Raw genomic sequence first — 14,886 nt, 5'->3', positions numbered from 1 at the left:
CTGGTGGGCCCGTGGCATTGATTTTGGTGCCTCGACGCCCAGTGACGCACTCAGTCAAATCGATCGGAACGGCAAGTTCACGCGATGCCAGGGCACTGGGGCATCGTGGGGAAAGGAGATGATGTGGTGCCAGCGGATACAGCTTGGTCCAGTCTGGCTGCCCTTGTGTGGTACAGGACATGGCCCCTCAAGGTCAGGGCTGAGGCAAATGTGGGGGGTGCGATGAAAGGCCACACCATCCCTGCCTGTGCTGGACCCGTCCTGCCACCTGCAAAGATGACCAGAGAACTGGAAGGCTTGGGGGGGCCCCCGCATGACCCCGTGGTCTGTGTGGCACGCTCAGCCATGGGTCACGGAATGCCTGCAAGCGACAGCCAGCTCAGTCCCCTGCCCCCTGGCGCCGAGCCACACTGACCAGCAGTGATCACCAGCCTCGGGGTGACTGGGGTCTCCTGGAGGCTGCTGGTCCTGGAGCTGCTGATGTCCCCTTCCGGTGTCAGTGATCTCGGCAAAGGCTTTAAAGGTGGCGCCAGAGGGTCCGCAGACTGACAGTTCTCTCTGGACAATTCCCCTCTGCAATGTCGACACGTGCACCTCTCTCTTTTCTTCCCTGTGATTCTGCCAGCTTCCTTCCTGCGCTAAGTAGCTGGATGGTGAGAGTGACATTGCACCCACTTCTGTCGCACGCGTGTCCCTGTCGAGCAGTGTCCTGGGGATCTGGACTTCAAGCGGCCAATGGTGGGGGTGAAAGCTTAAACCGCAGGTGTCAGGTGACCGTGGGGAGAAGGGGAGCAGGTGGGACAGGGAAGGACGGGAGGCGGGGGCCCCCGCGAGTGGCAGAGGAGGAAGGGGAAAGAGACCCCGGGAGAGGGCGCAGCTGCGGCTTCTCTACCTGCGGCCTCTGCTGGTCTGGGCTGTGGTCAACTGATTTTTGATAAAGGCCAAGTCAGTTCAATAGGGAAACAGTATCTTTTCAACAAATGATGCTGGGGTAACTGGATATCTAGATGCAAAAAAAAAAAAAAAAAAAAAAAATGAATTTAGACCCTTACTTCACACCATACACAAAAGTTAATTCAAAAATAGATCATAGGCCTAACTGTAGGAGCTAAAAAAAAAAAAAGAAAAAAAACTTCTAGAAGAAACATAGGAGAAATTTTGTGGGTTAGTACCTTGGGTTAAGAAATGGTTTCTTGTTATGATACCAAAGCATAACCCATGGAAAAAAAATCGATAAATTGGTAAATTTAAAATTGATAAATTTAAAACTTTTGCTTTTCGAAAGATGCCATTAAGAAAAAGAAAAGACAAGCCACAGACTGGAAACAATATCTGCAAATCATGTATCCGATACAGGACTTGATTCTATAACGTATTTTGAAAAACTGTTACAAACATGATAAAAGGAAAAGATCCAAATAAAAGCTGTACCAAAGAAGACAACACAAATGACTTATAAGCTCATGGAAAGATGCTCAACATTGTTAGTTGTTAGGGAAATGCTAATGAAGCCCATAGTGAGTTCCTGCCACACATCCCCTAGAAGGGCTGCCATTAAGACTGATGGTGCCCAGTGGTGGGGAAACTGGAAACTTCCTGCATACATCGATGGTGGGATGAAAAATGGTTTGGCCACTTTGGAAAACAGCTTTGTTACAAGCCAGGCAGCTCTCGCCAGGTGGCCTCGCGGGCGTGACATCCTCTTTAAACCCTGCGTGGCAACCCCAATGCACCACCACATGCCAGGGAAGACATAGCGCCCCGAAGCCCAACTATTTCCTTCAGATCATACACCTTTCGGATGATTTCCCCAAACGCTTCACTGTGGGGCAGACGGTGCGGGCTCCGAGCAGCTGCCCCGGATCTGCACGTCCCTCCGTGGTGCAGGTGGGTGATAACCCCACGAAGCTCAGGGTACCCGAAGGCGTCTGGGAAACAACCCCATCCCGGAGAAGCTGTTGCCTCGTATCCGGGGGAGTGTGGGCTTTGTGTCCACCATGGGGGACCTCACGGAGATCAGGGACAGGCCGGTGGTCGACAGGGCACCAGCTGCCGCTTGTGCCGGTGACTTGCCCCCCTGTGAAGTCACCGTGCCCCCCCAGAACACTGCTCCAGGGCCCGAGAGCACCTCCTTCTCCCAGGCTGTGGGTATCACCACCAAGATCTCCAGGGCACTGGCGACATCCGGACTGACATGCAGCTGACCAAGGCTGGAGATGAAGGGGACCAGCGCAGCCACGTGCTGGGCGTGCCTGGCATCTGCCCGTCGCCCGTGGGCATCCGGGGGGTGTTGACAACGGCGGCCCCCATGGCCCCGGCACTCGGCGTCACAGAGGAGACCCGCACTCTTGCCTCCCTGAGGGCCGCGATGTGCCAGCGCGTCTGCAGGTGGTTCCCCGGGTGGTGCCTCGGTCCCCCTTCTCCATCAGCACCTCCATCCCGGCTTTGTCTCCAGAGACTGCTCACACCTCCCCACCTCCCTGCGCTTGTGGCTGCCCCGAGGCTGACGCGGGGTTGGAGGAGTCGGATGAGGTTATGGGATTTGGTCTCTGACTAGTCACCAAAAAGCTGCCAATTCAGTTAGCTTTATTTGTGAAACAAGGAAATAAAGTCTCACTTCCCTTAAAAAAAAAATTAAGAAAACACTTATCATCCAGGTCAGCAATTTCACTCCCAAGTACCTGCCCCACAGAAATTAAAACACAGGTTCATGCAAATACTTGTACACAAATATTCATAGCAACTTTACTCATAGTAGGTGAAAAAGGGAAACAATACAAATGTCCATCCACTGATGAATGGATAAAATAAATGTCATGTATCCATACATGGAATATGATTCATAAAAAGGAAAAAACTGATACACACAACGTGAATGAACGTCAGAAACATTGTGCTAACAGAGGAAAGCAGACGGGAAGGACTACACCCTGTGTTGCTGATGTAACAAATCACCTCAGACGTAGTGGCTTAAAAGAACAGATTCATTAGCTCACATTCCGGAGGCCAGAACCCCAACACACGGGGTTGTGGGGCTGCGCTCCTCCCAAGGGTCCAGGGGGAGTGTATCTGCAGCTTCCAGCCTGTCCCCCTGGGCTCAGAGCCCCTCTCCTGCATCCTTCAAGTTCACAGCCAGCACGGCCCCCGGGCGGCCCCACTTCTGCCACCTCCCGCCCTCTCTGGCTCTGACCCCACCTCCCTGCTGCCAGGTGTGCCGGTTTGGATGTATTATGTCCCCCAAACACCATTATCTTTGATGTAATCTTGTGTGGGCATATGTATCAGTGTTGATTAGATTGTAATCCTTTGAGTGTTTCCATGGAGATGTGCCCCACCCAACTGTGGGTGATGACTCTGATTAGATAATTTCCATGGAGGCGTGGCCCTGCCCATTCAGTGTGGGCCTTGAGTAGTTTACTGGAGCCCTATATAAGCTCAGACAGAAGGAGCGAGCTTGCTACAGCCAAGAGGGACACTTTGAAGAATGCACAGGAGCTGAGAGAGGAGCTACAGATGAGAGACAGTTTGAAAGCAGACCCTTGCTCTGGAGAAGGTAAGAGAGGACAGACGCCCCAAGAGCAACAGAGAGTGATATTTTTGAGGAGCTGAAGCCTAGAGAGAATTGTTCTGGGAGAAAGCCCTTTTGAAACCAGAACTATGGAGTAGATGCCAGCCACGTGCCTTCCCAGCTAACAGAGGTTTTCCAGACACCATTGGCCATCCTCCAGTGAAGGTACCCGATTGTTGATGATTTACCTTGGACACCTTATGGCCTTAAGACTGTAACTTTGTAACTAAAAAAGCCTCTTTATAAAAGCTGATCCATTCCTGGTGTTTTGCAAAAAGGCAGCACTAGCAAACCAGAACACCAGGGAAACCCGAGATAATCACTCAACTCATAAAATGCACATGGTATAGGATGGAAGCTGGGCCTCAACAAAGCTGGTCAAAACAAAAAATTAAAAAATGATTTAAGAGAGTTTATATAACACAGTTTACTCTGTTACATGAATTATAAGATGCACATTGTTTCACAATTTAATATCTTACAGTTGATTGCAGAAAATAAGCACGTGAAAAAGTGTCCAGCACCATCAGTTTTAGAGAACTGCAAATTAAAACCATAATAAGACACCATTACCCACTCACCAGACTGTCTAAAATTAAAAAGGTTGGCAGCATCCAAATGTTGGCAAGGATATGGAGCAAACAGAACTCACACATTTTTGGTTAGAATAAAAAATTTTTCCAAAATTTTGGAAAAAGCCTTTAAAAAACTAAAGATATACTTGCTTGTGACTCAGCAATTTAGTTCCTAGTGAGGAGAAATGAAAATGGATCTCCACAGAAAGATGTTTTCAGAGATTTTCATGGACATTTTATTTATCATAACACAAAACTGGAAAGAGCCCAGATGCGCACCAACAGAAAAAACTAGCTGAGGTATATTCCCAAAATGGAATAGTACACAGCAGTAAAAAGGAATGAGATAATGGAACATATCACAATATCTTTGACTTTCAAAAACATTATGGTGAGTGAAAGAAACAAGAAACAGAGTATATACTGCACAATTCCATTTTTATGATGTTCTAGAACAGAGTAAAATAATCTACACTGCAAAAAAAAAATTCAGCATAATGAATGTTTCTGTGGTCTGGTGTGGAGATGGACTGGAAAGGGACAGGAGAAACTTTCTGGAGGGACAGTGACGCTCCAGACCTTGTGAGTGGCTTGGGTTCCTCAGGTGTGTTCATTTGTCAAAGCTCATTTAAGATGTGTGCATTTCAATATATTTAAATTTCTACCTAAAAAAACACAACACCTGAAAGTAGACATTGGTGAACGAGACACATGTAAGTGACTGGGGCAGCGTTGAGGTCTGTAACATCTGATGGATGAACGGATAGATGTATAGATATGCGATCAAGCAAATGTGTCAACATGTTAATTGTAGATGCATATCCTAGGTTGAGGGTCAGTGGATGTTCATTGTACAATTCACTCATCTTTTCTGTATGTCTGAAAAATTTCATGGTAAATTTTTTGGAAAAATGTGACAGTGCGTCACTGTGTAACTGATAGTTTTCTGTACCATGGTGGTTTATAAAATCATGGCATGTTAGGGTTAATGAAACCTGCTACATCAAAGGCTCATCAAAGAGCCCAGTGTTATTAAGTCCATAGCATGTTTCCTGCACACAATTCACAAATTTCTCTAGAAATTGCACTTTTTGATAAAGCTTAACATTTTCAAACTCCTCCACTGGATATGCCTTCTGCCCTTCTCTGCATTTTTCCAAGAGTCCATCAGAATATCCATCATATCCCTGCTTTTCCTGGGGTCCTCCCTCCAGAATCACAGGCCCCCGTTGCTCTTCTCCGGGGTTGCCCCCCACTTTTCACACCTCCATTCTTCTGCAGACACACAGGTTCCCTCTTTCTCCCTGCGACTGCAGTGGAGACCCTCGGGCGTGCACGTTCTCTGATCCAGGGCAAATGCCCAGTAGTGACTTCGGTGGGTCCCTGGGTGTTGGAAAACTTCTCACCAAGGACTCCCTCCAGAGCCACTGCAGCCACCGACAGGGCCAGTGGTGCGGGGAAGCACGGCACCCACAGCCAGCCCCACCTCCTTTGGTCACACTCAACTGTGCCCTCCGGTGATGTGGGTAGCATTGCATGGTCAATAAATTGGTATTTCTCTTGTTTTTGATGAAATTCCACTTGTCTCATGACCTAGCCATTCAGCGTTCTCCTGAGGGACTAGATAAGCACTCCACACGTCTTTGTCCCAATGGAAGAAGACGTGCACATGCAGGAAACACCCAGGAAGTCGTGCTGGAAAGTAAAAGGAAAGAGAGACTTCAGAACTGGTGGAACTTGGAATGCTCTTCCTGACTTCATGGAGCTCCATCGGCAGAAAGTGGGAGTTTGACTAGAGGTGCTGAGCACAAGCTCTGCCCAAATGTTGGCCGATCACCCACTGTGCAACCCCTAGGAAGCAGGGTTGCCAGATTTAGGAATGAGTGAATGAGTGAGTGAATGAATGAATAGAATACGGGATACCCAGTTAAACTGGAAATTCATATGAACAATGCACAGTATTTTAGTAGAAGGCTATCCCATGCAATAAAATAGTCTTTGTTTTTCTATAATTCAAATCGAACTGGGTACCCTGTATTTTATCTGCCAACCCTACTAAAAAGACAAGCTAAAACAAAAAAAATAATTTAGAAGCTGAGCAGGTATATAAGTGGCTGCACAAGGCAGGAAAGATTCTACAGTTTGAGTCCAGGCAAGATATTTAAAAAACAAACAAACAAACAAACAAAAACTCAGACAAGTAGAACCCACAGCTGTTACAATGTATCAACTAAAATGTCTAGTTTTCAAAACAAAAATTATAAAACATGCATGCAAAGAAACAGTAAAATGTTACCCATACTCAGAAAGAAAAAAAAAAAACAGTAAAAGCAATTGACTGTAAGCAGGCTGAGATGTTAGTATTAGCAGATAAAGATTTCAATGCAGCTATTATAAATACATACAAACAATTAAAGAAAATTGTGTTCATAGAATTAAAGGGAAATATGATGACAATGAGTAAACAAATACAGACTCTCAACAGAGGAATATAAACTATAAAACAAAACAAAATAAAAATTCTATACTTGAGAAGTATAATAACAAAAATGAAAATTTTACAAGATAAGCTCAACAGCAGAATTGAGATAATAAAATAATGAATCTGTGAACCCCAAGACATAGCAATAGGCATTACTGAGTCTGAAAAACAGAGAGTAAAAAAACTGAAGAATTCTAAGAGCCCCGGGGAGCTGTGGGATGTCAGCTCTGCCCGCAGACCTGTAACGAGACTGCCGGAAGTAAAGGAAAGGGAGGCAAAGGGGCCCAAAATTTTTTTGAAGAAATGATCTAAATCTTCCCAAATTTGAAGAAAAACAATCTACAGAACCAAGGAGCTCTGTAAACCCCAAGCAGGATAAGCAGAAAGGGATCCCTGTGCGTGACATTGTAATCAAACTGCTCCATGCCAGGACAGGAAATCACGAGAGCAGCAAGACGAGGACGACCCGTCACAGAGAAGGAACGACAGCACGTGAACAACTGACCTAGAAGAGAAAACGGAAGCCCAGGCAGGAAAATGACATATTCCAGGTTCCAAAAGAAAAAATATGGCAATGAGAAAATTCCACATCAAGCAAAAGTATGCTTAAAAAAAAAATAAAAAAATAAAAAAAAAGCGACTATCAATTAAGAAATAGAAAGTATAGAAAAGAACTATACGGACATTTGGAGGTAAAAAGTACAATAACTAACATGAAAATTTCACTAGAAGGCTCACAAACAGATCTGAACAGGCAGAAGAAACAACCAGCAAATACAAACATGGGTCAGTTCAGACGATCCAATCTGAGGAACAGAAAGAAAAAAGAAGGAATAAAAATTAACAAGTTGGTCAATCACAGGGTTTAAGAATAGGATTTTCAGCAATATATATCAGCAAAATAATATAATAATATAATGATGTAATAATATTTCAGCAAAATAAAATGTGTTTTAATAGTTTGTATTTTTTCTGAGATATTTTGCAAAGGGAGTATTTTGCAAATAATAAATCAATAAATTTGCATTCATCTTACGAATGGAAATAAATGAAGGATGCATTTCTTTGAGAAAATATTAAGAGGATGGGGTTGGGGAGTTATTGCTTAATTTGTACAGAGTTTCTGTTTGGGATGACAAAGATGTTCTACAAATACTGGTGATGGCTAGACAATGTCCTAAATGTACTTAATGTCACTGAATCATATGCTTAAAAATAAACTGATAAATTTTAAGTTATGCACATTTTACCACAATAAAAAAAGGTGCAGCGAAAAAAAGAAAGAAATAGCAGGGCATTAGAGACCTGCTGGACCCCATCCAACATGCCAACAGGTGCCTAATATGAGCCCGGAGGAAGGAGAACAAGGCAAGGAGAAGGAATATTTGAAGAAATAGTGGCTGTAAACTTCCAAAATTTGATGAAAAACATTAATCTGCACATCCAAGAAGCTCAGCAAACTCCAGGTAGGATGAACTCAGACAGACCCATGCCGGCACACACCAGAGTTGTTATGAATTGAGTTGCATCCCCCGGAAGAGATCCATTCTTGGCCCTAATGCCCCGACGCCGGGACGTGATCCTGTCTGGAACCCACAGACTCGGCAGGAGCCGGATCCGATGGGGGCCCGGCCCTGGAGACCTGCGCAGGCTTGCGGCCCCGAGCAGCGCGCCCTCCGGGAGCCCTGGGTGGCTCACAATCGGCAAAGCATAGCATGTGAGTAGCTACAGTCCACGGTTCACGCTGGGGCTCACTCTTCGTGTTGTAGAGGTCCTCCCTGGTAACACGCACAACTGGAAATTAATCGCGTTAGCCACTTTCCCCCGTAGGGTTCAGTGGTGGTGCATAAATTCACAATATTCTGCTACTGTCACCCCCACCCACGGCCAACACTCTTCCACCTCCCCAAAGGGGAACTGCAAGCTGGTTTTTAGTTGCCTCAGCCTGGAAGTGGAGAAGCTTTTGGGGGAACTGAACCTTCTTTTAACGTGCAAGCCTACTGATTGCCTTTCAGACATCGGACTTTCAAAAGCGGTTTCTGGAAAGCACAGCTCCACGTGAGGCAGTCAGGACAGAAAGCGGTGGGGGTGGCGGACTTTGCCAAGCCCGGGGAGCGGGAATGAGAGTCTGGTGCCAGGAGCTGACCATCACCGCTGTCCAGCCTCACCGGGGACAGCTGACTCAGGTCTCCCCCACCCGACACCCGCTCTCCCCAGGCGTCGAGGCTGCACCTTCTCTTCAGGGGTGCACCCTCAGGGTCTCGGGCCCCACTGTTTGAATAGGGCGGTGCTCACTGCTGCCACCCAGCGGCCACCTGGCCATGGCGCAGGCCGGGACGAGGCAGCCAGCGTGCTCTCTCCCATGGGGCACACTGTTGGGGGCACAAACCCTTATTCTCACAAGACTTTTCTTCCCAACAAAACAAGTGTCACAGATCTCCAGCCTCCACATTCAAGGCTGCTGTTTTCTGAGGCTTTGGCACCAGCACCGCATTCCTGCTTTACAAACCCAATTCTGATTGCCAAGTGGATGCCTCTGTTACAAAAGTAACATTTTCATATTTTAGCTTGACACACAGTAACGAGGAGCCATTGTAAGGTTTTAAGTGATCAAGGGACATGCCCATATTTGCAGCTAGAGATGACCCCTTAGGGTCAGAGGGTGCTGTGTCGACAGTGAGGTCCCGGGCTTGCGGGAGGGAAAGGTTTGGACGGGCTACCGGGGTGTGGGACCGCTCTCCCCTCTCACACGGCCCCAAGCCCCGAGCTCACCGGCCGTCAGCGTTCACTTGCCGGGCGTGAAACCAGCCAGCGGCTCTTTCCAGGCCTTTTCTGGGTTGGACTTCCCAGTTTGCTTTCTGGAGTAGTGATGGTTTTTCTTCTCCCCTTCTTGGTTTCCCTTCCACATCTGTCTTACTTCTGCTGCTTCTCTTGGCTCCCATTTTTCCAGGTTCGTCACCTTCCCACAGGTGCCTCCCTGGGCACACGGGCACCTGCCTCCCCGAAGGGACCACCCCTCTCCCGGACCCCTTATGGCTGTGTCCCTGGCTGAGGACTTCTACTCTGGCTTGGCCAAGTGGCCCTCAGCACCGGCTGCCTGTCAGGGTCCCCAGCATCCTGCACACCTCCCCACCGAAAGATTCTGATTTCACGGATTTGGCACGTTCACAAAGCTTCTCAGGTGATTCAAATGTCCAACTGGGGCATTACCATTTGCCTAGCCTATGTGGGTGCAGGAGGTTGTGGGAAGGGCTCTGCTGAGGGCACTCGAGCAGCTGCAGAAAGAAAAGCTGGGGTCCTCGGCTTGTCAGCTCACGTCACTGTCCTTGCAGCAGAGAGCCTCCATGGCAGCCCTACAGGAAACTCTTATTTCTTATAGCCACTGCTGAAATTAGAAAACAACATTTAATTGGGTGGATGGCTGAATCACAATAAATGATTCAATTACAGTTGAACCCATAGTCTCACCAAGTTTCTCAAGTGGAAGTTGGGGCACTGATATGGAAAGAATGGGAACCTGAAACAGGGGCAGGGTCTCCACCAGTGCGAACAGGGTCTCACCAGTGTGCACGGGGTCTCACCAGTGTGCACGGGGTCTTGCCAGTGTGCACAAGGTCTTGCCATGTGCACAGGGTCTCACCAGTGTGCACGGGGTCTCACCAGTGTGCACGGGGTCTTGCCAGTGTGCACAGGGTCTTGCCATGTGCACAGGGTCTCACCAGTGTGCACGGGGTCTCACCAGTGTGCACGGGGTCTCACCAGTGTGCACGGGGTCTCGCCAGTGTGCACGGGGTCTCGCCAGTGTGCACAAGGTCTTGCCATGTGCACAGGGTCTTGCCAGTGTGCACGGGTTGTGGTCACCTCAGTAACCATGTTATTGTTTTTCTGATTCATGCCACACTGATTATTAAATAAGTTTAATATCACCCTTGTAAATAAGCACAGGACAACTGAGATCCCTTAAAATCTATGTATATTCTTTACCATCAAGTTACTTTTTAAAGTAATCACTTTGTGTCCAATACCCTCCAACCCACTGCCTGTCATTTGTTACAAAGTAACTTGTATGGTGGGGACTTAGGAGAAAGAACAATGGTTCTGCTAGCCTCTGCCTTAAAGGAAATCCTGTTCAACTGTGTGGTTCTCAGATGTTCTTTCATAAAAAACAACTTTCTAGAGAAGCACGATCCTCATGTGTGGCTTCGGCTTTGCATCATGAGTCTTGTATTAGAAGAAAATCAAAGTGGTACAATTTGTTTACATCATGATACTCTCTAAATAAACTCTAAAAAAATCTACTTTTCAAAACCGTGACCTCACTGGGGGCAAATGTCCCACAAGGGTGTGCTGATTCTCCTCCACATCCACCACAAGCCACCGGACCCGAAACTCAAGTCAAACCTCTGTACGGTGCATGGGGACAGGGGCGCGGCAAATAACGGCAAGGCTTTGCCAGCATCTATCAGAAGACACCGGGGGATGCATGTGGGGTGGATTCTAAGCATGTTTGACGAAGGATGGAGGAAGGTAACACTAGGTTGGGCCAAATCTGCCAACACAGGTGCAGATGCTGGCGATTCCAGGTCCAACGTGCTCACCTGCACAGCTGCAGGTGGTACCGAGCATCTACTTGGTTGACTTGAAACTTGGGGTCAGGGGTGACCTACAGTTAAGGAGATGCTAGGGCTTCCTCAGCGTGATGCGGAGGAGAAGATCCCAATGCTCAGGAGAGAGGATTTGTCACGTGCAATATCCCACCCACCCCCCACCCCCGAGTCTGCAAGGAGGCTCAGAAGACATTTCCATTACAAAGCACTGAGAAGTGGGGGATTTCCTGTAGCCTTGAAAAGCCCTGAGTGCTTTCCTTTGTAGGGCAGGCACGACAGCAGGGGATGTTGACCACGAGCCGAGCTCTGATCGCTGATGTGGTCAGAGATGATGGGATCCCAGACGGTGGAGGATAAGGAGTGGTGCATAACTGCTAAAGGCACTCTACCAGGCAGGAGGGACTGGTCATCAGGGGTCTGCTCCAAGGTGAAGGACAAGATGCTGTCCTTATACCCCCCACTGCGGGAAAAGAGGCACAGTGCCTGTGGGCCTTTTTGGATTTCGTGAATACGCCGCTTCACCCCTCCTGTGGGGCTCCTGCAGGCTGCGCCGTGATACCCGAGCTGGATCCTGGGGCTCGTCTCCTTTGCAGCCGGCCTGACGTTAAGCTCTGTCCGCAGAGGGTGCTGGAGGGTGCTGCAGAAGAAAGTGGCTTGCCTCCCTGGTCCGCATGCCCATTCTTTTTCTTCCCGCTCCTACTACACAGCTGCCCGCAGCCTGTGGGGGGACACGCGGCTGCTCTTCCCATCCCGCTTCTGGGGCACCCTTGCTCCTGCGGCACCTTGGCCTGGTGCTTTCCTGCCCGCCTGCCTCTTCGCAGTGACGGTGACCGGCTCTGGCCTGGGCAGCCCGGCGAGCTCCAGCCATCGGGATGAATGTACCACGTTAGGGGAGAAGGGCCCCCTTCCGAGTTTTGCTCTTTATGGAGTAGAGTTCCCCTTATTTCTTTATAATGAATCCCAGGATAATTTTTGCATCAAACTTTCCCTGTTTTTTTTTGTGTGGTTTCTGTCCCCTTGTCGGACTGTGACTGACTCGACTGTGAATGAGGAAGAATGGAGCAGGGAGGGGGGTTCCAGACCGTGGGATTTTAAACAGGGCAGCCAGGAGGCTCCGAGGGAGAAGGGGATGGTGAACTGCCAATAGCTGGGGGAAATCCTGCCAGGCTGCTCAAGGTGAGTCAGAGCCAAGTGACAAGGCGGGGTGGCTCTTGTGAGGCTTTGGGGGGGCAGCGTGGGCACCAGGCTATTTTTAACTGGATCCCGCTGTTGTAAGTCAGGTGAGAGAAACTGGCCTCAGACAGCGTTGGTGGTGCAGAGCGAGATATATTTTGGAAGTGGAGGGAACATGTTTGCTGATGCATCCAGTATGGGGGTGAGGGGTTGGACCCCAGGATCTCAGGCTTGACCCAAGGCGAGCACCAGGGGGCAGCTGCTGCACTCATGCCCAAGGGAACTAGTGGGAGTGCCTCTCGCATCTGGTGCCCTCGCCCTAGCCCCATTCCGGAGCTCCCTGTCAACTGGGTGGCTTCTCCGGCCTCTGCAGGGAGCAGCCATGAGTGAGGGCACAAACAGCTGGAGGAGAAAGCCTGTGTCCAAAGGAGAGCGAGTCTCGCCTCTCAGTCATAAGACCCGACCGTTTTACTCCCGCTGCTGGAAATCTGCCCTTTAGGGAAAGCTGTCTCACCAGAGACACTGAACTATAAAACCAGCTGGGGGGCTGGGAACGATATTGGTCCCTGGGTGCCACTGAACAGTGCACGGCAGCGCAGGAGCTGGGTGCCGGAGAAGCTGCCCACACCACAGAGCCTGGCACTGGGGCAGCCACACACTACCCCCTGCAGCGTGGGAAAGGAAGCCCACGCTTGTCCCATGGCAATGTTTCTCCAGCATCCTCTGACAAAGCTTAACATGGCACTAGCGGCAAAGGGACAATACCTGAAGGGCCCAGATCCATTTTCGCAGAGCACCCACCTGCCACTGGCGAATTCAGAGTTCAGAGGCAGGAAACCAAAAACTGGCACAACTGGACAGTCCTTAAGTGTTCTGTTTATTTTTTCACTTCCCACAGTTCTTGCTGTCACCTGATATAATAATTCTCATTTTAAAGATGAAGCAATTCCAACAAATGTTAAGCGGGCACGTATTAATGTGCAAACTGCTGAGCAAGATCTGATCAGGTACCTGGAAAAAACAGGAAGACTGGTGGCCACTACTCAGATGCTCCAGTCCAGGAAGGAAACAGAAAAGGGGACCTTTGTATGACATGGACAGAGGCTGGTTGTGTGGACCCTGTGAACCGAGGAGCAGTTCCTTCCCAGGCCACTTTAAGAGACCCCCTCCCCAGTCTGTGTTTGAGGGGCCGTGCAGAGACCCTGTGCTGGTTTGAAACTGTTATGGACCCCAGAAGAGCCATGATCATTTAACCAAATCTTGTTGGGTGGAAACTTTTGATTATTTCCATGGAGATGTGACCCACCCAATCGTGGGTGATTAAATTCTTTCCATGAAGGTGTGGACTCCACCCATTCAGAGTGGGTCTTGATTACTTCACTGGAGTACTTAACAAAGCTCAAGAGCCGACACAGATTCTGAGGCTTGGAGATGCTTGGTGATGTGCGGGTGACTGAGCTTGTACCTCGACTTACCAGGCCTGGGCCAGGGGACCTGATATCACCCCCTGGGGAGGGTAGTAGGTACGGGCGTTAGTGCCCTCTGCAGCCCCCCCGAGCCTGGGGAGCGAGGTCAAGGCAGCTCCCTTTTCCTCACCCAAAATGTCACGGGCAGGGGAGGCTTGCCGGAGGGAACCGCCTTTCTCCCAACCGCCCTTTCCTCACTTCCTTATCTTGCCCACACACTCCCTTGTGCCAAGGCCACTCCTGCCACCGCCAGTGCGCATGCACCGTGGCCAGAACAACCCCCGCCCGCTGCTACGGCTCCTGCGTCCTCTCAGAACCAATCCTAGCCCCTCTCCCTTCAGTATTGCCATTTAAGGCTGCTTCACCTCCTTTCCAGCCCTGCCCTTCTTACCAGCCTATATAACCTGTGATCACCCCTGAATAAATCTCTTTGGCGCATACTCCTACTGGATGAAGAGTGTCTTGTCCTTATCGCCGCCCTCCACACCTTGCACGCCTCCCGCCGAGGACCCGGCCAAGTCCTCCGCCTCGCCCTCGCCTCCGGGAAAGAGCCCCCGCCGCCGGTACCCTTTAAGCAGCCCCGAGAGCTGAGGGCTCAGCTACCGGCCGCCACTCCCCCCAGAAGCAGTAACCGCGACCGCAACTGGTGCCCCGTGTGAGGGAGCGTCTCCACACAACAGTTCGGCAGGTCGCCCGCTCGCCCGGACGCCTCTCCAGCTTCCCGTTTCCTCGCCTGCAAGGTAAGGGCCGCCTCTCCTTCGCCGCTTCCGGAGCCGTGGGAGGTTCACTGCTCCGAAGCCGCTCCTCCCTTCCCCCACGCTCTCTTCGTCCTCTTGTATGCGCACTTCTATGACCCCCGTTCCTCCTAACGCTCTCCCTCTTCCCCTCCATTACTTTGCTGTAGTTCTTTGTATCTTTGTTTCCTCATTTGGCGCCGTGTGCCTCTTTGCAACCGCCCCCCCCCCCCGACTACTCCCGTTGCCAAAGGGCACTGCTTTCCGCTCTCGCCGTCTCC

The sequence above is a fragment of the Choloepus didactylus genome, chromosome 8 (genome assembly GCF_015220235.1).
Source record: "Choloepus didactylus isolate mChoDid1 chromosome 8, mChoDid1.pri, whole genome shotgun sequence".
In the NCBI taxonomy this organism is placed as follows: domain Eukaryota; kingdom Metazoa; phylum Chordata; class Mammalia; order Pilosa; family Megalonychidae; genus Choloepus; species Choloepus didactylus.
This window is presented reverse-complemented; position numbering follows the sequence as displayed.